The 26,017-nt window shown below is 36.3% G+C and overlaps 1 protein-coding gene across 3 annotated transcripts in view; it reads right to left on the bottom strand.

Moving 5' to 3' along the window:
* The window catches only part of LOC5573666, a 121,423-nt gene extending 96,048 nt beyond the window's left edge, over positions 1–25,375 (bottom strand). Inside the window, exons 1-2 of one of the 3 annotated variants that reach the window (XM_021842527.1) lie at positions 25,302–25,375; positions 24,023–24,452 (exon numbers count right to left, since the gene is read on the bottom strand). The gene's annotated coding sequence lies outside the window, so the exon portion shown is untranslated. Of the gene's footprint in view, positions 1–24,022; positions 24,877–25,301 lie in introns of those variants that run through there. The other 2 variants (XM_021842525.1, XM_021842524.1) reach the window with 2 other exon arrangements.
* Between the last annotated feature and the right edge of the window lie 642 nt (positions 25,376–26,017).

Here is a 26,017-nt window from a genome sequence, read left to right on the forward strand (position 1 = left end):
TTTTAATGCCTTTTAATTTATTTTATATTTTGGGAGAAGACGGGTTTGATTGCCCACTGGCTATCGCTTCTGTTTCATAAGAAGAAGGTTATGGGTTCAATCCCCCCGTTACTATCCTCGTTCTTTGTAGTTGTATATTTCACTTGCATCTGCCTTCCTCTCATAATAGGGAGTCGATGCCGGTTATGGACCCTTTGCGTATTATGGACCCCCTACAGAAAAACATAAAATTAACACTCAAAGCAACTTTATTCCTATGAAAATCCACCGGGGGAACTTCGATTACATTGTTAGTCAACAGTTTCAGGCAAAATATTTGGTTTGAGACGCATAAATACAGATATTTGAACAGTTTTGTAAATGAAACCACACAGGAGGGTCCATAATACGCATTTCCAGGTGGGTCCATAATAGGCTCGTCGGCAGCGAGCCGGATTACATGGGAATCAAATGGAGGGTCCATAATACGCAACGTCAAATTTGTAAACAATCCTATTATGGACCCCGGGAGGGTCCATAATAGGCATTCGAACAACAGTTTTTCAAATGCATATTTCGCTGGAAAAATCGAATGATTTTGTATGTTTCATAGACGTACTATGAAGTAAAGACATTGAATTTGTTGTTAGACTCCACAAAACGTATATGCGTCTGAGATATCATTGCGGAAATGCGTCTAGAATAAATTTCAGCTACTAAGGGGTCCATTACTAGCATAGAAACCCTATATCATAGTTCATAGCATTTGCTCGAACGCGAAATGGATAAAAAAAAGTTTCCACACGCTTCCATTCTTTCATCATCATAGCACACCTTTTCTTTACGCCTGATACATAGGCAATCTGTTAACCAAGCTTCTCTGCTATAAAAAATGTACCAGTCCTACACCTTCCCGCATGACCTGGCGTAGACGCAGTGGTATATACAGTCTAGTGTGGGAGCCAGTTTAACGCATGATCAATTCCTCCCCCTTCCCCTGTAGACAAATACATTCTGACGTGACAGAGGCGCCATTATCGCCTAAATTAGAAGATAACCAGCACATATACACTGAGGGTGTCTGTTAGTCCCAAGCAGTCGTCTGGTTGGTTCCTTGTGTAAGTGCAGCTGATCTGGCGATACTGGAGTAGCAACCACGGGCGGCCAATCAAGCTCAAACTCAAGCTTATACCTACACCACAGACAAACAGACGTAACACTGACGAAATTTCCATCGACCACTCATTTAACAATCATTTCAAATTCGCTATCTTACAAATCTCACACCCAGAGGCGCGCGTATCGTTTTTTCTTCGCGTTTGACGTTTCACACTACCGCCATCTGCCGGTCTTGTTGCACGAAACATCTTTTCGTGTAATATGCTCACCAGATGATGAGGGTGTAAACTGGGCGATGGAATATGAAGAAATTTGTTCTAACTGTTACGTCTGTTTGTCTGTGCCTACATGTTCTCAGTTAAAAAAAACTATATCAGAAGGTTAAATAAAATACACAACGCCATTTGATTTGTGCGGACTAAATTCGCATTTATTTCGAATATTTTGTGCATTCAATCTTACCATGGCACCATTTGAATAGTAAAAAATGAATCATGGTTAAAAACCTGCAGCAGGACAGAATTGAACAAAGGACCTGGTGATTGTCAAGCTGAACGCTTACTGCACGGCTATCGATACGGTTGGATAAAGAGGCAACAACACGCAAACAAAAAGCGTTCATGATAGCTCAATCGTGGTTGGAATAGTAAATTTAAAAACTCGTTCATGGTTCTTATTACTTTAATGCTTGTTTCAGAATTTAGAATTAAGCAGTTATTGAGTTATTCGTAAGATTTGGATGTTATTCAACAGTTATTTGTTTTTTAGTTTTAAGTCATTTGTATCATTTGGATTTGTAATGGACGGGGTTGGTGGTCTAATGGCTACCGCTTCTGCAGAAGATCATGGGTTCAATCTCAGGCCCGTCCCTTTCCTCGTACTTTGCAGTTGTATATCTCGCACTTGCTAGCAAGTATAGTTTTTTGCTCATAAAACCGTGTAATCTCAAATAATGTGCTTATTTCAAGCGAAATTACCTACATTTAGGCGTATTGAGCAGATTTTCAAAGTTTTATTTTGCAATAAAATGATCAAATACTTGAGTTGCTAGAATTTTCAGATTCAGGAGACCCAAATTTAGTAGAGAGGGAATTTTTTTATTCTTAAACCTGCTTTGTTATTTTTTTAATATCAAAATTGTTTTTGTGATATGTTAAATATTATTTCATGAAAAGTCAATTAAATAAACTGATAAAGATTAATAAAATACTGATGTTGTCGAAATTTATTTGACAATATTTGCATTCTGAAGCATAACAAAAAAATGTTTAAAAAAAAGTGATCAATTTGCCCCCGGATTACGGAACCTAAGAGAACACCTGATTGAACATCTGGAGAAATTTTTTGAATTGCTAAATCTTTTATTGATCTGTTGGAATATTACTTTAAAAAATTTCCAGAATAATTGCTAGTGCCATTTAATTTGAAAAATCTCTAGAAAATACTTGGATGAATCTCTGGTAAATTTTTCGGAAGAAACGTAGGACGACATTCCAGGGGAAACAATAATATAACTCTCTCAAGAAATCCCTGAACAAATTGCTTGGGAAATTTTGGAGTATTTTTGCGGGCGAGAGTTTGAAGGAGCAAATAAACATATTCCGCTAGAAACATTATTGATTTTTTTAATTTTCGAGAAATAAAATATTATTTTCTTAAGAGTTATGGAGAAATGCGGATATTTGTTCAGATTCTGCAGCCACGTTCACCACTTTCCATCACTGGTTGTGACACCTCTAATTGAAAGGCTCTATAATTCTTTTGAAAGGCAGAAATTCAATATTATTTCATATTTGTTTTGAGCACACTACGTATTCAATTGTGTTTACTTAAATTTTACTTGAAGTTGTGACATTTTGCTTTTTAAACACTTAAAAACATGGTTAATTTTATCAGCACTGAGTTGATAAAAAATTTGAACCGATTCGACAATCGAATCCAAATCTTATAGTCTTTAAACAACATTTGTGATATGATGTCGGTGAAATCCAAAACTGTATAAATAATTAAAATGATCACTAGATTTATCGTAAAACAGTTTTAAGCCACCTCTCAGTATGATATATCGTGTAAAAAAATCACATGGAAGCTTCTACTTCGAAAAGTTCCACGACCAGCAAGCTTCTAAAACACGACCATTAGCTTGGTTTTGCTGAATAGCTGCGCGTTTACCATTATAGGTATTTATTGGGTATGGCACAGCGGGGTGGTCATTTAGTGCGAATGCCGGAAGAAAGAATTATGAAAATAAGTTCAACAGGGAACTAGTTAAAGGTTGGCGACTTCACGCATGGCTACGAATACGCTGGCTATATGCAGTAGAAGAAGACCTGAGAACCCTAAACGTCGAAAATGGAGCTCAACAATGCGCTGACAATTACTTGACACTACACGTGGCCAACACGGTTTCAAAGTAGGGAGGCTACAAGTTCCTATATTGGAAGATTTTAGGAAAAACAATTCGTCATAATTCGATAGGCACATACTTCTTTGTAGAACTATGGAACTTTATGGAAAATCTAGATATTGAAGATAAATCGAAGCCAAGCCTCAAATTTTCAAGTGTGCAAATGTGCAGTACCAAACATACGTTTAAGCTGAAAACTAGATCGATTGGTCACTTGCTGCTGGTTTGGGTTTTCAGATTTTTACTTTTGAAAATTTGAAATTTGGCTTCAGAGCATCTTCACATTAATGAATAATTGATGATAGGGGAAGACGGGGTAAGACCGCCCGCCTAAGCAATTTAATTCGTATATCAAAATCAAGAATTAATAAATCCTTTTTCGACGTGACATGTCTATTTTTGAAGCCTTGGACATGATCGAAAAATATCACAGGTGTTGTATTTGTAAAAAAATATTTATTTCTTGACGCTTGAAAAAGTGATGTCTTATCACCATTATTTTTAGCGACGGGGTAAAACCGCCCACCTACGGGGTGAAAGCGACCACCACGATTTTCGTATACAATTTTGCGAAAAAATATATCAGTTTCCTATGATTCTAAAAAGAATAATATTTTATGAATTCTACATAGATTAACGGGGATATTGAAACATTTTAAGGATTAATTATTTAAAAAAAAACTTAGATATATACTTATTTTCACCTTGAAACACCCATGTTAAAAAAAAAAATTGGCTTGTGTTTATAATCAAATTGATTTCATTTTACTTCAATAGTAATGTAGAACATAGTAACAACTTTTAAAATGGTTTAGACATTTTATTTAGTACAAATTATGGGTGGCGGTCTTACCCCATCAACAGTGGTCGGTTTTGCCCCGCTAGCGCAATTTTCACAACTTTGGCCTCATTTCAAAGCTAAATATTTACAATTCATATTTCACTACACTGAAGCATATTTCACATTTCTGTTGATGCATGGACGAGTAATTTGTTATATTTTTACAAAAAAATCCCTTCCGAAATGCTTAAGTGAGCATCTGTTAAATTTAGATCAAATTCAATATCGACGAGCAAAAACTTTGTTTTTGATATTTGTTATGAAAAATTTAATGTAAATATCATCCTAAATGGTTCGGAATGTCAAAAATTCTGTGTTTATGGAAAGTGCTTGGTGAACTTTTAAGAAAACCGCCATTTTCATGCCAAACTGAAGGTGGTCCGTCTTACCCCGGCGGGCGCTCTTACCCCGTCTTCCCCTAATGATTGATTTTGATTTTATTGAACTCTGTAGATCATCTAGGCACGAAATCAAGTTAATGGATGTTCTGCAATATCCAACACATCTAAATATTGATCATTGACATTCAGGAAAAACATACACAATAAAGACTAGTTAGTAGTGGTAAACTTGCCCAGAGCGAGAAATAAATACCTAATAAAAAAAAGTTCGAGCGCGTAACGGTTATTGCAAGCCATTACTATGTATAAGAATTTTATTCCAGTAGATGCAAAAGGTGTTTAAGTGGAAGTGTTCACGATACATTTGGAACGTAGATATTATCTGGAAAAAATATAAGTACAGAGTTTCCTATCAAAAACGTTCTGACGTACTGACTATTTGAAATGTTCTATTGTATATGTTGATACAAATTACGTGATGAGATGTGAAGCCATACACGTTTTTATCTGATACACAGCTGCCCTGCTAGCTTCAGTCAGAAAGCAAAAAATCATATCTCTGCTCAATTGCTTCAATGGCATTTCTCGATACATCGGATTTTTTTTCCCGACGCCCACGAAAGTCTATTGCATCTTGGCATCAATAGGCCAGTTGTGCTCCATAACACAACTCGGTCAAACCGCACAACAACAGCACATTCTCCCGGTAGTCTTAACTCTCCCACACGCCAGACTCCGGCCGAAGTCGAACACGTGCTGCATGTCATCCCCCCTTTTTCGACCTTGCGGCCTTGATAGCAGTATTTGAACTCTTCGGAGAAAGGCTCCGTCAGACTTTGATCTACACCGCAGAATCGCCAACCAACCGACATGCAGCCAAACGGTTACTCTTTGATTGATCCGGAAACGTGACCACCGTCAGACGCCACATCGCTATTCGACGAAAAGGCTTCTAAAAACAACCCACAGCGCTGTGCTTTGTCCGGGATTATTGTACAGAGGCTCCTACACGTTACGCAACGTTGCTAATGGAGAAGGGTGTGTTTGATTGTTCATTTATCGGTTATAAAAAATACTACAAACCTCAAGAAAAAGCAAAATATGCACAAACCGTAAGTGTGAGTGTTTTGCTGATATCTTTTTTTATTTCCAAATTAAGTTTTCGAAATGACGTAAAAAAGAATTTGCAATCATTGTAATGTTTAAGTTCTCCGGTGGAGTTCCGGGAGAGTTGAAATTTTCAAATATTGGAAGATTATGGAAAAATGTATAACTGAAACCTCTATTTACGAAATGGGAAGTGGACATGTAAATAGAATTTTACGTAAATGGAATCGTAACGGTATATATAAAATTTCTTAAATTCATATCAAAAACACTACGAACAAAACATGTTTGACAAAGCTTGTGTTAAGTAATGTCTGATATATACTAATTTTCCTTCTACAAGCATAGCGTAACTAGTGATCTCTCGAAGGTTCATGAACAACATTTATACGCATGTAGACTCAATGATACGACGTCAAAATATCAAAAAAGATCATGCTTTCGGAATCATTTCTACAACCACCGGCTGTTATGACTACTCTATAATAGGTTTGAGGTGCCCTTGGAAAAGGAAGAACTGCTTCCAGAAGCATCATCTTCAAAAATCTTGAATTTCGATGCACATATTGATATAATTACGGACAGGTTCGAAATTGGACACATCTCCCGAGGTACCTCGAAACTGCCACTCTATAGGCCATAGTAGATGGTTGTTCTAAAAATGCTTCTAGAAGCCTCAGATATTAAAATCTTGAAGTTTATTGCCCACACTGCTATATATATCTGGACATTTTTTTAATTGGCCACATCCCCCGGGGTCCTTAAATCCACTATAAATTGGTCAGAGCATCTAATGGTTCTGAATACTTTCCCGCAAGCATCATCTTAAAATTTGATGCCTACTTGGATATGGTTCCAGTTGAAATATACATGATTGGTAATATAAACGTGTTTGATCATGTTTTCCGGAACAAGTTTTACGGAAATGGCCATATCTCGGAAGATTTCCAACGAATCTTATTGAGTCCACCTGCATTAAATCTTCGATTAGATCTAGTTTCTTGGAAAAATGTTAACATCTATAGAACGTCACACCGCACAAAATAACAAGCGACAGAAAAAAGGTGTTTTGGACATGACCTCGGAAAGTCCGAAACATCTCCGGTGTCCGGTGGCCAATATGTATGACCAAGCAAATTCCTGAAACTAGATCAAATTTGCCATCGAATGGATGCATCAAATTTCATCAACTTTTCAAAAAGTTATGAGTATTTGAATTTGGACAAAATTCTGCCTATCTCAATCATTTTGCCTATCCCCTGTATATGTCACCGATGCATTCTGAAAGCAATATATACCTACTTGACTTTGAACAGCTCATAGTTTTCGACGCGTTCAGAACAGGAGTGCTGATCAAATAATTGAATGATTCTCTAAACATGCTAAATTGATTTGATGCACTCAGTGTTGTGAAAAACTTAATTTCTCATAACTCACGCTTGAGATTTTTCATGCGTGAGTTGTCAATCACGCAACTCAGCAGTCAAAAACTCATGGATGAATTGGCTCACCTTTTTGACTCATTGTCTCGTATTTCCACAGTTTACTCACACACGGCAATAATTTCTTGTTAGTCTAGTAAAATCATATTGATCCTTTCTAACCTAAACAACAACATTCGGGTTTCACGAGTTTTGCGACTGAATAATTTTTACGGTTTGAGTTGATTGAATGATTTTTGCATCAAAATCTCAAGCGTGAGATTAGCGAAGCAGATCTCTAATGAGTTTGCTCTCACGGGAGAGCATATTGATTGAGATTTGAGTGTGAGTCTATCAACACGGGATGCACTTCCTAACCTTAAGATGAAACATCACTGAGATAGCCGATTTGTGTCCATAACTCAAATTTTCAAAGGCACTAAACTGAAAAAATATTCCACCATGTATTATACCAATGATACCGATCTTCCTATATAAGCTTTCTGCTAGTACAAATAGCTAAAATAAAAGATGCGCTTTGAGCTGTTGCTTCTTCACAAAATTTGTGTTTCTTAAGTTTTAGAGGAACTTTCCATTGCTAAACAATCGGTGATTCGGTTTTTGAAAAGTTGAAAACAGACGATAGGAAAATAAATTGTATATGAAAAAAATCAAACAACTTGAAAAGCGGTCATATTAAACTGGCTGTTCAGCTATAGTTCACCGATGCAGCAAACCGTACCTCCTCCGTAAGCATGTTCGACTGCGAAAGAAGATTAAAAACTTTCCTGCAGACCGTAGTAAATTATTAATTGCGGAACTTATGCTATCTTGTGCCTGCACAGTAACGCAACTTTGTGTGATGTTCAGCTGAAAACATTTGCTACTCAATGTACCTATTCCTTGATATAGGGTCGGCCGATCTGTGCGATGAAAACCCATAGTTCTATTCAAATGTTTTGGAAGGCAAATGGAACGCGTAACTGGTATGGATATGCGCAGAAACTTTTATGAGCAATTAGCAACTTAACAAAATGCAAATTAACAACATACCGTGGTGAATCAAAATCCGGACGGTACCGATATCCGGACACTTTAATTATATTAATTAATTACAGTTAAAATTAATTGGTTATATGTCTTGTTTTCATTCATCCCCTTATAATTGAACAATGCTGATCATTTTACATTTATTTCTAATCTAGTAACCACTGCTAAATAATTAATAAAAATAAAAACAAATTATTTGTTCATGTTCGATGTCATTACGTTGCGATTAGTTACAACTCGAGTCGAACGATCGATGAACGCGCGAACAACGTTTGTTTGAAGTAAAAGTTGGTAAAATATATCGTTATAGAATTTTCATCCAAAACTGTTCGAAAGAAGATATTTTGTAAGTTCGGTGACTCCACTATCATTAAATAAATTGGAAATATACATTTATCGATGTGCAGAAACACTGTCCGGGATTTTGAGCCAGTGTTTTCAGATCCGGACATTGCGTAATGGACCCCCGTTTTACTAGTGTAAGTGAGATTCCCGAGAGAGAAAATAAGTGATTATTTGAAAAACAACTGTGGATAGTGTAGTGAGTATTCAGAATGCAATTGATTATTGGATAAATTGTATTTATCTTCAATAATAGCTGTTCGAGTCGCATTGAATGCAGTTCAAGCTTCGTGTGCTTCAGCTCAGGTAATCAAACCAGTTTTATTACAAACGTGTTATTGGTTTTGCCATTGTGGGGAAATCGTGGCCATCATGTTTATTAAAGATTGATATTTAATACGTGTTGATATTATTTTCATTGTAATTTACCGGATATTGCATGCTATAACACCTTTGTCCGGATTTCGATCCAAAAGTGTCCGGAATTAAATATATCATTTGTCTAAGGTGTCCGGATTTAAAGACAAGACATGCGTCAATATTTGATTGATATTTGTGTTAAAATCATGATTTTTATCAAAAATGTCATCACTTTCATGAAGATCTGGCTTGAAACAATCTATCAAGCAATTGTGCACCGTGAATTTTCTAAAACAACACGCTCATATTGAAGTAAGAACATTTGTGGCACCTTAAGCGTCCGGGTATTGATGCACCACGGTATTAGGCAATATTTCTGAGCTGATGCAAATGAAATTTGTTCAGGTTAAACTAAACATAATATACCGTGATGCATCAAAATCCGGACGGGACCAATATCCGGTCACTCAGATAATAATCATGTTTTTCACTGTTATTTTATGTGAATATAATATAAATTTTATATCTGTGTGATAATATGAATTATAAGGTCTCATATTTCCTTTAAAATCAATCTAGTAATCCTTGTAATAAAACAGAAATTAACAAAAATGACAAGCTTGCCCCCTTTAGCAGTCGTTGTTTATCAGTGTCCGGGAGTTAGAACCACTGTTTTCAATTCCGGACGAATAATGTTTGCACTTAATGTTGTTAATAAGAAACTGTGTTCAAACGTAAAATTTAGAAGACAAATAAATACACATTACATAAGGTATAAAAAGTGCACAAAAAGTGGAATGAACAAAAATATTTGTGGATTTTCCTCCAATTACGGTAATGCAGTCAAAGACAAAGTGGCAAAACAGACTCAGGTAACTAAAATCAAGTTTAGCAAAATAGTTTGCGCTCTTTTACATTTAACTGGGACAGAAATTACGAGGTATAGGATAAATAAGTGTGAATTTGCCGGTTTTCGGTTAATATATACTACAAACTCCTTGTAAATGTGCTAATATTGCAAATGTCCGGATTTCGATTCTAGCGTGTCCGGCTATTGAGCCCACGATTGAACATCTGTCCGGATTTAAAAACACGAAGAGCAATGTAAATTCATCGGTTTAGATGAATAAATCATAATAAATACTACAAAATATGTTACATTCATGAAACTTAGATCTCAATTAATTAGTTTCAAAGCAAAACTTTTGAGAAACTGATCCAGAACATGTTGTAAATTGTGTTTGAATATATCGCTCGTCTTAAGCGTCCGGGTATTGATGCATCACGGTAGATTTTCTTATTAGCGGGGTGTTTTCATGATCACTTCCACAGTTTCTATCTCAGAGCTTTCTGTGCCAATTGACCATTTTCGCAGGCGTATATCGTGTATTAAGCACAAAGACACTCTATGTCCTGGGAAGTCGAAAAAAATTCTTTTACGCAAAGATTCCTGATCGGCGGGATTTAAACTCACGACCTTCAGATGGATCTAGCTGAAAAAAAAATTTTTACTTGTCTACATTTAACAGATAGGACTAAAGTGAATCAAATATTTGGAAAAACATAATAGGACTTGAATAAATTGTATTTGTTAATTGATGGTTGAAGGATTTGCAATGGGGAAAGCCACATCAGCAATTCAGATAATAGGATGATTCATCAATTGTTGAATGTTTCCATATCTCGACTGTTCAACAATCAAAGAAAATTGAGATTGTTCAACAGCTCTCAAAATATCTTAATGATTGAATTATTTCTTAGTTCTATTTTCATCGTCTTAGACTCAGGCATTACTCTATTAACGGAATTAGTCTTCAAGTGTTTTCGATGTTTGTATGTAACTCGGTGATTGACCAGAACAATCAAAGCTGCACAGAGATTTAATGAATTGGGTTTGGGATTAGCCAACTATTCGCAATGGGCGAAAATTGAGAACACAAAATATAGAAGCCAATTACGGTGCCGGCCACGTCCTAATGATCATCGGGGAAGAGAAGGAATGTTTTGTCAGATAATCATTGTTACGAAAAACCGAATATGTTCAGTCTCACTGCTACGGAAAGCATTTATCGAAATGATGGCCCGGAAGGAGCTTGCGGTGCAGTTGCTATCTTCCTACATAACCATATAAATCATCAACACGTTTCGTCATTTAAAACCAATGGTTTTGAAACTCTGAGTATGCCTTTACAATGTATGGACAGTGAATTTATCTGCTTCAAACAAACCAAACTTGTGGTAATTGACTCACAATAAGACAGAAATTATTTGAATGTACTTTGATTTATTTGAAGAGTGCTTTTTAGGACACTTCTCAATTCAACACCTTGTTAGCTGTGTTTGTAATTATTTTTATAAAAATCTTTTCATTAATTATTTAGTCCTTTACTGACTTTGGTCAGCTTTGAAGCCAACTGATTACTCGCGCTGGTCTTAATTCTGAACATTTTCCTGTTACATTTCTAATTTTACCCTGTTACTGAACAACTAAATATTATGAACAGATGTAATGCTTAAATGTAATACAATAACAAGTAATACAAATTAATAAATTAATCATATACAGAAACCAAATCCAAAATTTAATTACACTAAGTAACATCTCCAAGATGACCAAAAACAGTAGTCCATCCTCTGGCTGTATTTAAATCCCTACTCGAAATTCGAAGCTCACTTTCAAATGAATAATTAACATGTGACGGTGTGTGCCTTTATGAAACCAATTCCTCGTATTCTGCAAACAATAACCCTATAACTGCAGGAACGCACTTCCCGAGCGAGTGCTGGCTAGGGTTGAGTGTTAACACTTTTCCATTTCTCAGACTTACTCCCATGTTCAATTCATCGTTAAGCAGTAAACCCTATCCGGCTGATATGGTGGTTGATGGAATAAAAACTGACTTTTCCAATTATTTTGCAGTACCTATTTACAATTTAATGTGAGTTTTTTTTTCCATGGAACAAGCACAATAAAACTTACTGGTTTTCCTTGAAATTTGCAATAGTACAGTGCATCTTGCGAAAAAAAAATCACACTTTGTTGAAATGCGTGGAGTACACAAATTGCCATTTACGTAAAGTCAATTTACGTAGATTCCATGAGCAAAATAGACCGATATGCCGATAAACAAATTAAAAATATAATTATCACGGTCGATACCTTTGTATGTAAAATATGTTTTCTACTTACTTGCAAAAATGGAAGATTTCTCTTATGGAAGCATTAAACTCAACTTTTAATATTCCCACATAAACCAAAAGCTCTTTATTTGAAACCTTGTCACGATGAGAGGGATTTCAAGCGGTAGCGTAGCTAGCGAGTGCGGTCCGCACCGGGCCCCGAGTTCATAGCCCCCCCAAGTTGTTGTAAGAATTTATTTCTTCTGATATTGATTTTTAGAAAACTAACACGCAGTGTTGACCACACTCATTTCCCCGAAATTCTAATTGTGAAGCCATGAACTGTTAAAACTCTGCGTTGTATTCCTGAGATGGAGGGGGAGGTGGTTGGGCTTGAGTGTTGCACATGGGATCCGACAGTTTCGATCTCGGTGGGCCGCAATTCAAGTTTCGGTGAAATGATTCGCACTCACTCACTCACTCATTTCATTTCACCGAAACTTGAATTGTGGCTCTCTGGGATCAAAATTGATCGATTTTGTGTGCAGTACTCAAGCTTAACCATCTGCTTTTCTATCTTAAGAGGATAGAGCATGGTTGTAGTAGTTCGTGGCTTCGTAGTTCGGAAAATGTTATTTTCGGGGAAATGAGTCTGAACGACACTGCTAACACGTAAACAAGCTGATATATACTCAGTTTGAAAGTGACTTTGATCGACAATGTGCAGTAGAGTGTCCGTCCATTTCCCGGCCATTTTGCTCGTCCTGGGACTCGAGACAAAAATCTATGCTTGTCCCGGGAAATCCCGGGATCCCGGGATTTATTAAATTTTCAATAAAACTAGCATTTTGGTTGAAATGGAAGTAAAAATTTATCAATACAATTTTTTTTCAATGAAATAAACAGATAATGTAACGTTTCAAAATAATATGTTAATTATTGCAAATCACATTTCAGATAAGACTTTCTTATTCTGGTGAAGTAACCTAACAAAAATCTAAACTTGACTAATTCCGGGTTCGCTATGGATTTTTCAAATTCTCTATAGCACTTTTGAATGGATGTATGATAAAAACTTAATACATAATTTTAAATTACATACAAAGGTATCGACCGTGATAATTTTATTGTGAATTTGTTTATCGGCATATCGGTCTATTTTGCTCGAAGTAAGAGGGAGCATGGAGAAGAAAGCAATGAATACTAGATGGATAGGTACCGTAAGGGAACGGCGAGAGAAATTGGATTAGATGTTGAAGAGGGCATACCATATTAAACAGTATTACTTGAAACGTCACTTCCTTGTGGCTAACGTCCCCTATGGGAACGGCTTGGGTGTGTTTTGAGAATGACACTACCAAGACAGCCTGGCTGTCACTTCCTAGTTATTCCAATCATCTTAGAAAATTTAACGAAATCATCTGAGACTTCCTCAAGATCCCAAGAGTTCTTTCAGAGACAGGGTAGACAATCATCACCGTCAAATGGAAAAAGTCGTCGACGAAACTAAAAAAAAATCGTCATCGTCACTCAACCAGCGTTGGATGACGATTTGCTGCAGTGGTCCGCCACAAAGGCTTGGCGTCATGACGAACAAATAAGCCTCCTTCGTTATGGTCGAATCTACGTTCGGGAGCTTTGAGCCGACTAAAAATATGAACCGTGGCGTCGATAGATTATGAGCCTTTTTTTGAAAAAATAAATCAAAAACAAAAAAACAAAATGTGTGCGGAATTGAACAAACGATCTCTGAAACGTCACGCGCTTACCTACAGAGCTATTGTTGAAGCTTGAGGAGTACGGGTTAAATCGCCAATACAAGCAATTCTGGGATGGCATTCGCCGTTTGATGCATAGCAAGCGAATATACAATAAACGCCTCCTTCGTTTGAAGAAGGGGAGCGAACGGAATGAAGACAAAGTTGTACGTTGACGATTTTGGATTGACGTTCGTCGTGCATTCTTTCGTCGATGACGAGACGACGACCTGCCAGAGTTATTATACTGGATGACGATGTCTTTTTTATTTCGTCATCGCACTGTGACGAATCTGACGCTTGTCTGCCCTGTTCAGAGAACTTTGTGAGAGTTCATAAGGGATTACTTTTAAACTAGAACGAGTTCCATCAGATGTTACTTAGATATTTCCTTCTGAAATATCTCCCGGATGTTTGAAAAATTTCACCAATAAATTCTGAAAAATATCCTTGATCTCTTTCTAGAGATATTTCTTGGAAAATGACTGGGGAAATGTTTTTAAGAAATCTTTGGGAAATTTCTCTTTGATTTCTAGAAAAATTCATTGAGGAATCTTCCGGACAATCACTGGAGTAATTCCTGAAAGAATTCTGTGGTTGAAATCTGAACGATAATTTTGAAAAAATACTACAAAATCCCTGGAAAAAATGTCAACTTGTAGATGTTGCAAACGAGTCTTGTTGGATTTTTTTTAAAATGATGGTAAAATCATTAGATACATTCCTTGAGCACTTATGATTTTCTTGAAAAAATCCTGCAAGAAACTTTGGAAGAATTCATGATGGAATCTTTTAGATTACTTCTATGGTTACCCTTAGAAAAATTCTACGGTCTAAAACGAAATCCTTAGGAAGTCCGTGAAAATCACAAAATGGATTCATTTGGTAATATATTTCAAGCAAACCTTGGACAAACGTATCGATCTTGATGGCATTTCTTTCATCAAGATTTTAAAAATCAATCCCAACTCAAAACGCAAAATTGAGGAAATGTCCAAACTTTCTTAGAATACCTAATTTATGCTGTAGCGGATCATTGCTTTCCAGCGCTACTTTGCCAGCTAATACTGACACTTCCATGTCAATTCACCGGAAGTCCTCTCGATAATTTTCAGTAAACTAATGTCATTCTGAACAAGAACATAGAAAAGAAGAATTGTAGGCTCATTAATTGATTTTTTTTTGCCATTAAACTACTACAACAACATATCAACATATCAACAAAAGTTCCATTACTTTGGTCATAGTTCTACAAAAGCTATTTGTCCAATGTTTATTTCACATTGGCGTCTTACATTTAGACGGCGTTCACCTTAAATTTGAGGGCTCCTAAATCGAACTCCACACCGGGTCCCAAAAACCCTAGGTACGCCACTGGTTCCTTTAAGTTTGTCAGGTAAAGTTTAACATCTACGGCTCATGCTAGATATTACCTTTCAAAAATCACATTGAGGGCATTGGAGCCAAATGTAACAAATATACAAAATGTCTGTATCCACCTATTAACAAAAAATCGAAACTTTGTCTTAAGAATAAGCTTTTGATCTTCTATCAAATTTTCAGGCACGCCATGTTGTATGCTGTACCAATATGTACTAGCTGTTGTAATACCAGAAAGAAAGGTCTGCAGAGAATTCAAAATAAAATTTTGAAAATGATTCTATAGCTGGAGCGGGAATCGAACCCACACTCCTTGACACGATGCTGCTAAAATGCTTGGAAACATCAACCGCTCGGCCACGAAGCCCACATAAGTTAGGTTAGGTCAAATAAACTGAAAGCGTATAAGTAGGTGAAATTAACTCACCTGTAAAAAAGCTACGGCAAAAGAAATGTAAAATGTTGTTAACAAAATGTTAATAAATGATTAATTTAGTTTTACCATATTAGGATTGTAGCGTTCTCTAACATATATTAGGATTGTAGTGTTTTTAACACCTAGATATAACAAATGAATGTAATGTTTGGTATGATACTAATAATGAAAAAAATTCTGTTCGGAATTTGAGACAAAACTGTATTTACCTAGATGGTAACCTGTCATGCCTTTAATTTGAACTGATCTTAACCCGTATAGGCCTGAGTGAAAGAAAAAATACTAAAAATCTCACCGCTCAGCGAATACTTAACTGATTTCAATTATTTTTGTCAGTATACTCGTACACATATCTAGTTTCTAAAAGTGGTCAAAGAATCTCGGGAATGTTCATGTGGCTGGAGTTATTGCGGTGGATCACTGGGTCAGGTCGGGTGACAAGGGTTTCGTGCTTCTGTGCCCCTGGATGTAGGCAAATTTCAAGTCACAGATAATGTCCAGAATCGGCTATAATGTAGCCACTATATCAAGGAGTTTTAAGAAAAACACATCAGCGTAAACCTTCTGATAATCGATAAAATTTAATAATAATGTCAACTGTGTTTGATTGATCCTACAAATGACCATTTTTGGGTCCCCGGGATGCTTCAAATTTATGATAAACTGCACAATTTGTACCTTAACATCTTGTTTGAGCTTATGGGAGCGCATTTTAATGAACTATTATGTTCGATCTACACTTTTAGAGTTTTGAAATGGTTAAATACCTAACAAATATAGAGCCGGTTCTTCAGGACATTAAGCCCGGTTGGTCGCATCTGGTACACTCTAAACGGTGCAAAACTATTCATTTATAATGTTGAATATCAGATCTTAATGATTTATGCAAAATAAAATGAATGCCATTGGAAATAATTAAAGATAACTTGGCATGTCCCAAAAAATCTCATTTTTCTACCCGACTTGACCCAGTGACCCACCACAATAACTTCGGCTACATGAGTATTCCCGAATTCCTTCGGCCATTTCTTGAAACAAGATATGTGGGCCAGTATACTGACAAAAAAATATTTGAATCCATTAAGTATGTGCTGAGCGGTAAATGTTTTAGTATTTTTACTTTCACTCAGGCCTATACGGGTTAACAGGAAAAGTTACCATGCGTCTCCATAGTTGATCGCAATGAAAATGGTGCAATATGGCAGTGTTAAAAAATGCCAACAAATGTACTCTAACATTATCAAAAACAGGCTACATGGCAGAGTTTCGGATCACACAGAATCCACGAAAAATACGATAACTACAAACCTATACAAAGATTCTGTCACTGTGTTACAGCAATTCTACCTCTACTGCATGCACTACCGTCGTTGGGGGTGACAATGGGTCAAAAAGGGATATGTGTGATTTATTTTTTGAATAACTATCGCAATTTAACTCCAATAAACTTCAAATTTGGTGTGTATGTACTTTGATGGTACATTAACAACTGTTCAAAAAATTAAAGACAAATATTTATTCACAGCGGCACCACAAGTGAACGAAAAATGACCCAATCTCACCCCATAGAGGGGGTGACATTAGGTCACTGTAATTGAAATAACTTGTTTTTAAGAATATGATTTCAAAACCATTCACAACTGAAAAATATTGATAAAAACCGATGCAAACAAGACAAAAAGATATCTAAGATGTTTCACAAGTATGATGAACCTACTTAAACGAAAGATTATACTGAAAATTCAAGAGCTATGAGAAAAAATATGTAAACCCAACATTTATCGTCAAGTTTACATAAATTTTCTTGGTGATTCCCTCAAATTGTCTTCAAAGTCTCATCCCCATTGCTATAAAGCCCATTCAGTTTCCTCAAAGGTGTACTGAAACAGTGATTATTTTAAACTTTCGCAAATAGTTAAATTTCGGTGCGACATTCCACGATCAATAAATTTCAGGCAGAAGTTGACGTCATAATCCAAGTATTTCAACGATCCAACTCATTTTTACTTCCGTGAGATGTTTCTATAATATGAAAACACAAATAAATAATCAAATTTAGTAATAAACACCCTTTTGATAAAAATTTACGATGTTGCTGCGCACGAAACACAGTTGCTGGTTTGAGAAGTTGTCAAAATGCGTTGTATTGTTATTCAATGCACGGAATACTCAAGTAGACTTGTTTGATGTTTCCGAGATGCTGTATTTAGAAAGAATAAACACATCTTAATGAAAAAAGAGAACACCCGGCACCGTAAAATATAAAAAAAGTGGACTTGGAATTTCATTTACTATCGCTCTTGCTTGACCCAATCTCACCCCCTTTTTCAATGTTTTAGACATCGTACCGAAAAAAATGATTTTTTTGTGGGAAAATCAAACAGATTCCGGAAAATACCTGTGATGTGTAATGAAAAGACTTGCAACATTCTACTAATACAACGATAGAGACTAGAGTACATGCGTGATACTTTGTACATGAGAAATTTAATGTGGAAAATTTTATCTAGTATGTTGTAACTAGTTTATTGATGTAGTAAACAAAAACTACTATTTCTAAAAATGCATATTGTTATGAATTATGTGTAATAATATGTTCCCTAACATATGAATTATTAATTTTAGTAATATCAGCGTTATTAGCTGAAATATTTCACAAAACATATTTTTCCGTTTTGACCCAATCTCACCCCCTAGACCCATTGTCACCCCCATCGACGGTATGACATGAGTGATTCCATAATCGACACGCAAAAAATATGCTACATATTTGCGAAAATTGCGTCAAGCGCTCAACTGTCTCCATATATGGGCTTCTGTATATAGGTAGTGATTTCGTATAACAAATGAGCAATAGATAGGCTCCATAGAAACGTCTGCAGCTACAAAGCAAAGCCATGTTGAAGGTGTGTGGATTCGATTCCCTGTTGGTCCAGAAGCTGTTCATAATGGAAATTTTCTTGACTTCCCTGCACATACCTGCCACACGATACACAAATGCAAAAAGTGGCGATTTTGGCAAAGAAAGCTGTCAGTTAATAACTGTGGAAGGTGATCATAGACCAAGATGCGAAGCAGGTTCTGTCTGAGTGGGGACGTAAATGCCAAAAAGAAGAAAATAACTTGAATTGATAAAATATTATTACTTGATGTTAACTTTTTTCACAATTGTCAATCGTGGAGGAATTCCTATACAAAGCAATTATTCATGTAGTATTTCAGACAATTATGTACTATTCATAAGAGAAACATCACTGAAAAATTCCGCAAATTTTTGATTGCTTTTTCTGAATAAAATTACTGAACTTATTTAAGGCGTTTATATATCTCCTCAATAATTTCCTCCAGGACCAACCAAAGATTTCAATGAGCGATTCTTCTAATACTTTCTTATGAAATGTCTCAAAAAAAAAACATATTTCAAATACCCTTTTCAGCATAAATATTTATAATAAAATTGGAATGGTGTTTGTATGTCACGAGTTGACTTAAAAACGGGTCAATGGGCGGTTCTTTCTCAATTTCATTTGTCAAGAGTTTTGACGTGTTCGTGTCCACAAAAATTAAACCAAAAACCATCGAGAAACATAGAAAACCAAATGAAAAGAATACAGTTGTGTGGGAATCTTCAAAGCATCATCAAATGACTTTCTGGGTGGCAGTACAACATATGCCGGGCCAAAAAGTTTCTTATAAATATCCTTAAAAAGAGGCTCTTGGAATTTATGACTTACGAGCGCTTTTTGATAAACAGTACGAGGAATAATTTTTCCATGGTTCAAGTTTAATTAAAACATAATGGATTTTCCGAGGACTTGTCAATAATACAAACTTTGCGCCCTCACAATATATTCAAAAAGTCTTCTTTTTCTTTTTTCTAAAGAAACGCTTATGTGGAATTGGTACGCTGCTTAACTGCAGGATTAATTAGTGACATCTGTGACGAAGAAAATATATGGTAATTCTTTCATTCTGTTAGGACTCTCTAAGATAGACATAAACATCAAAACATGATCTATCTATCCAACCGAACAAGATTCAAACAAAGACAATTAAATCTAGATTAAATCGATTTTTTCAACATTCTTGCTGTCTCCATAAAGCATTATTTATTTCTCACATATGGGAAAATACAATAATTTTTAAAACCATCAAAAATAACTTTTCCGTATCATAAGGATTATAAACTTTGTTGATAAGTATTGTTATCCACATAAAGTTTAAATTATGTGGCAAATTGAGCAAATAAATTGCCTTATAACTTGAAAACTTGCATGCAAGTTGGGTAAAATAGCCATTTTTTTCATTTTCAACAACTCATATCTTAAAAACTAGACGTGCTACGTAATATTTGTAAACGGATATGGATTCAGTAACCCTTAATTGAATGAATTGGTGCTTGAGACAAAAATGTGTTCCGCTGTGTAATAGATCATAACCTAGAGGCTCCATCCCATTACCCCGAACGCCATTACCCCGAACGCCACTACCCCGAATGCCACTACTCCGAATGGGTCACTACCCCGAAAGCCACTACCCCGAATGGGTCATTACCCCGAACGCCACTACCCCGAATGAGGCCATTACCCCGAACAGTATGATATATATGCCAGTATCTTGATTTGTGAGCAAAAATGCTGGCCAAACTTTAAAAAAAAACCTATTGACGATTGATGTATGCATCGCTAATGTAAACTGGTAATTAGTGGTGCGTGAAATTCGTCGCTAAAATGTTCATCATATATTTACCCTTCTTTTGTATGTCAGCTATTCATCGAAATATTTTATTGGCAACTATCTTCTTCTTTTTCTCTCTGAGACAGTGCCTGTTTCTCAGCTCAGTGGGCACTTTCGCAGTACAAAGGTTCATTCACAAATTTCATAACGCAAAAAATTGCCCTTTTGGATACCAACCCCCTCGTAACACTTCTTGTATGGAAGTTCTACAAATTTTGTATGAGGTGTATCATTTCGAGAACAACCACCCACAAAATGTGTTTGCTCTCTACAGCGTTGCGAAATTTATAAAAGGGCTTTCAATAAAACAGGCCATCTATTGACTGATAGATTTCCTTGTCAATTGACCATTCTTAACATGTGCCTCTATACCCAGGGATGTCAAGGAAAATTTCAATGCAATAAGATCCGCCACCGGAGCATTTCGAACCCATACCTCAATTTGATCTTGCTGAACAGCTGCGTGCTCAGCTAGACTGCTGGAATTGGAATTCTTGGTGGTGTACATATTTCAATTTTGTTTTTAACATAGATTTTTCTCTCTTATGAATAAAGGTTGTGTGATAGCATCACATTGTTACAGTAATTATTAACGTCATAGCTTTAAGCACCAGAAATTTGCCATTCTTTCTTAAATAGGCTGTTCTTCTAAGTTTTTGTTTTTTCTTTAGATTGATGTTCATTCTGCTAAAATTCTAATCATAAATTTTCCATTCATTTATATTCTTGCATTAAAACAGTCAGGTCTATCTTGGAACTGCTCACATCTTTCCTGCCATCACCATCTCTTTATTGTATCATTCTTAATCAAACACAACTATTTTTGTGGTTATCTTATAGAAAATCAGCTGAATGATCTCACAAACCAACGAAAGTATTTACTGTAGCAGCGATCAGAGGATGCTTTTTTTCTTACATGTACAAGTGAAATAGCGTTTCCATGCCACAGCGATTGTCTATCAGGTTGGTCTTTAAGCGGGTTCCAGAGAACACCGCTTGCAGCGATAATATCAGGGTGGTATTCTATTACCATCGTAAACAAAAAAAAAACCTTTTCGAAATAGGCTGTTCTTCAGAGCATTCCAGTGTGGCTGTGTGAATCTCAATAAAATTAGAGGAGAAATCCAATCGTAACTTAGTATGTAAAAAATATTATCTGAAAATCGAGCTCCTTTTTTATCTTCTAATATTTGAAAAATACATTGTTAAGCCAAAAAAAATAATGTATAACACCAATAAGCAATCGTATAATTATCTTCACACTTTCTAATTAGAATTAGTCTCAAAATGTTAAGCGTTCGGGGTAATGACCCATTCGAGGTAATGGCGTTCGGGGTAATGACCCATTCGGGGTAATATACGAAATAGTATTCCTTATCAAATCGAACATTTTTTTAAGAAGTACTTGTTGCTCTAAATAGTTTCACTAGAAAGTATTTCAAGTTCAAAATTTATTCGTTTTGACAAAAATGTAGATTTGCCACAAATAAAAATTTTATTTCTGAAGAGCATTGTGTTTTTTGCTAGGTGAATTACAAGTTATTCTCTAGATGCGGCGAAAATTTCCTATGTCTACAAACTTGATCATTTTATCCGAAAAAACTACTTAAGCCTAAGAAGATAAAAAACCGAATTTAGTACTATAACATTTAACTCCATTAGAGTTTGTATCCTTTGACAGATACGCGTATTTCGACCTCATCTGTAAGGCCGTCTTCAGTTTCGTGTACTAGACTTGAGTCGGCCTTAAAGTTCATGTCGAAATACGCGGATCTGTCAAAGGATACAAACTCTAGTGGAATTAAATGGTATAGTACTAAATTCGGTTTTAATCTACTTATAAGGGGTCATGCACAAATTACGTCACGCTCCGAAGGGGGGGAGGGGGGCAAGCCAAGCGTGACAAGCCTTACAAAAATCTCGGAGGACTCATACAAAAAACGTGACAAAGGGGGGGGAGGGGGTTCAAAAAGTTAAAATTTAGCGTGACATAATTTGTGTACCATCCCTAAGTATTCCACTGAACAGCTCGAAGATTTATGATCATCATGACTTAAGCGTATTTCTGGATCCGTGTCTACAAACTCGACCATTTTGTACGATGAAATGGTTTAAGCGTACTATTATGTGCAGTACTGTATCAAAATCAGTGCTGTTTAATGTCAAAACTTTGTGGAACTGAAAATCTAATAGAATATTCTCAAGTGAAACATTGAATCAGCTAGTATGATCAACCGATAGTGAATCAGAATTGGTCATGGAAACAGATGTTTTCTGATGACATTTTCCACGGAGAAGAAAGATATTCACAATATTCAATTGTCAAAGTCACGTAATATTCATGAAATTTACCTGCATTGATCAATCGTCTCCCATTCTGTTAAAAGAAAAACATTTAACATATTTTCGACTACTCACAAACAAACAACGAATAGATATAAGAGCTTAATTGTTTTGTAAAGTTCTGCAAATCACTTAGAGCACGATCTGAAAACCAATGCCTTTATAAAACATGCTTTCAATAGTTTATTCAAGGGTTTTTTAGAAATACCTAATAAATGTACATATTTTCCCAATAATCGCTTTGTGGAAGGTAATAATACAATTTTTTAAACTTCAACCATTGATTCTTTTGGTTATTTTCCTAACTACATCTACCAAAGTTTTCCGGAGAAAAATCTACCGGATTTTTGGAGTTTCACTTGTTGGAATACCAGGATCAATTTTTCATAAAACTTCAGGAAGATTCTCTGTTGTGCTAGAAGGATTCCCTGAAGAGATCCTGGTGGTGCTAGAATATATTTTGCCTCCTACTTTGCCAATGCTTAGTTCGATTGGTCACTTGACCGTTCTCAACATTGACAAAGAGAGGGAAAACTTTTGTGTGGTATCGCTAGTGGTGAGCTTTCAGTGAACATTCAACATACATTTGACATAATTATAAGAAATCTGAAGTTGGAGGAAGCGAATGGTGTGAAAAATAGTCTTTGGTTCAAATTGGTTGATTCTTTTCAAAGTTATTTAAAAAGTTTTCAATACCGTCAAGATTAGAAATAAAAGATTATATTAAATTGCTTTTTTTTTCAAACATAAAAGCTTGATGCACAATGCATACTGCGAGTATGCCTCGATGTGCGAAAATCTAAATTCTAAGCTTGTGTATGATTTGTAGCCGCGGACCTTTCCACAAGGCTAACTCGCAGTCCAGAAGATTCTTCTGATTTCACTGGGCGAAGAAGTATCAGCAAACCTGTCACACACTTTATACGAATGCAATGATTTTGACAAAAAAATCTTAGTTAAGGTGAAGATGCATCGGAGCCAAACCTCGAATTATCAAGCGCACAAATTCAAGGAACGGTTGTCAGGTTCTCCAGATTTGTGCTCTTGAAAATTTGAGTTTTGGCTTCGATGCATCTTCACACTAAAATCTGTAGAAGTGCTCTATTAGAATACTGAGCTGAGAAGCAGGTTAGTCCCAACGGGGACGTAATATCAAGAATAAAATAAATTAATTCCAAGTTAAAAGAAGAAAATGACGAATAGTTTTGTTTTGCGGGCTTTTATCTCTTGGCTACATTTATTACGATGTGATAGATATATGGAATGCAAAACGATCACCTACCTTCTAAGCCGTAATAATCGTCCAGCTCTGGAAACAACTTAGAATCAATTTTCCTGTTATTGTCTGCTGCTCGGTTTGCATAAGAAAATCCATTCAGTGTTCACAGCATCTTTTTGGGTTGCTCCATAAACTTTTGCGAGTGGTAAATCTATGCGGTTTTATTTGGGTCGGTAATACAAAAACTCAATCACTGTAGGTCCTGGGTAAAATTCACACTTTTTGCTCGATTAATTCACTTGTGCTCAACGCTCACTCTTGTTGCCTAATATCTAACCATTTTTGTTACATCATTTCAAAGGAATATACTCTTTTCCAAAACACTTGATACTCAAAATTCAATAACCACCACAAAACATGTGCACAATGATTGTGTTTGCCCAGGAATCCTGCAATAGCCTGGCGTTACTTTTTGTGCTATCGATTATAGCCACTGAAGCGTAAAAAAGGATAAAACAGCGCAAAATAATGATGAGAAACCTTTGTCGGGCAGAACGACCAGGACGAAAAATGTTACCACCGTCGTCCTCGTGTCATTTCACTGGTTTTCCTGTGCTAGGCCAAAATACTACAACACATCGAGCACTGATAATAGTCACTGTTATCGAGACCCCGGAGAACCCCGGAGCCAGAAATACACAATGCACAAAACGATAACGATGATGGCGATGGTGTTGGGAGGCAATGATATTAATGATGATGGCGATGATGATTATGGTGATGAACCAAACCGTGCTATGTTTGCAATACTGACGACAGGAGAGCAAGCTCGACAAACATAAAGCTTCACGATGGAATGATGGTTGCAAACTGATTGGCGGTGGACATTCGGCAGCTAGCTATCCTGCGAGTTCTGCCTCCCAGCTAAAGTTGGGAGTTTTTGCAGGCCATTGCATAGCTTTACACACAAATACACCGGTATGGAATGGCAGGCGCACCGATCTCTGTTATCCTCCCGCGTAGTAAAAGAGATCCCAGATGTGCAGGAGACTGACTGCTCACGCTCAGCATCATCAGCACTACATAAAACGAACGAGGTATACTTATAAGGTATTCTTGATTGACACTTAGATGATTCTTAGAATATGAGGTTGGCTATTGAAAGCAAGCAATTTCCGGCTACGTATGAATTTCTGGTACATTTTTCACATGGCTAACTTACAGATCTATAATGTATTAAAATCTAACACGCAAAATACCTCCAAGAAGAAGCTACACCCACAGCACACAGCGCACAACAGTGAAAAGCAGTGCAGAGAAATTCTAGGATATGGTTCTGTACTGTACAACTGCAGAAACACGGAGCACAAACAGCGTAGCACGTGGTGGTTACGTTACGACAACCGCCTACGCACTGCAACGGAGACAATGTTACTCACTCGAAAGTACCCTGGCGATGATGGCAAAAATGGTTCCGACTAATGGACTTTCGTGTCTCGGAGTTTTCACTTTCGGTTGTTGTCGTCGGCCATCATCGGGGGAGGACTAGAATGCGACGACGACGACGACGGGCCCGTCAGATCTTTCTCTCTCTCTTTGGGTGCCATACCTCCGACAGAGCCGGCACTGGACATTTTTGATTATTTGCTATGTGAAACAGAAGGAGGGAAAGCCTGAGATTTCTGGGACAACGCATTTGTCGATTTCCATCAAATGATAAACTGAGTTGATAATAGGAAGCACATGGAGGCGCATGGTAGCTCGTGAATTCACTGATCAACTGATAATAACGAATAAGTGAAATAATAAATCATAGTTTTTTATATTAAACACACGTAACGTTTTTGGAAGAAAAATGTAAATTTTTTTCACAGTCACATCAACTTCAAAATTTACTGAAAATGATTGTTTTCCGAAAAAAAAATCATGAATACGTGTTATTTTTGGCGAAAATTCAAAAGGGGGTGTTAAGGAATTTCAGTTATGTAAATTAAATTATATTTTGCCAACAGCAAAGAATATTTTTTTTGGCCAATAAGTTTTATGTTTTCCATTACA

This window comes from Aedes aegypti, chromosome 2 (assembly GCF_002204515.2).
Source record: "Aedes aegypti strain LVP_AGWG chromosome 2, AaegL5.0 Primary Assembly, whole genome shotgun sequence".
Lineage (NCBI taxonomy): Eukaryota > Metazoa > Arthropoda > Insecta > Diptera > Culicidae > Aedes > Aedes aegypti.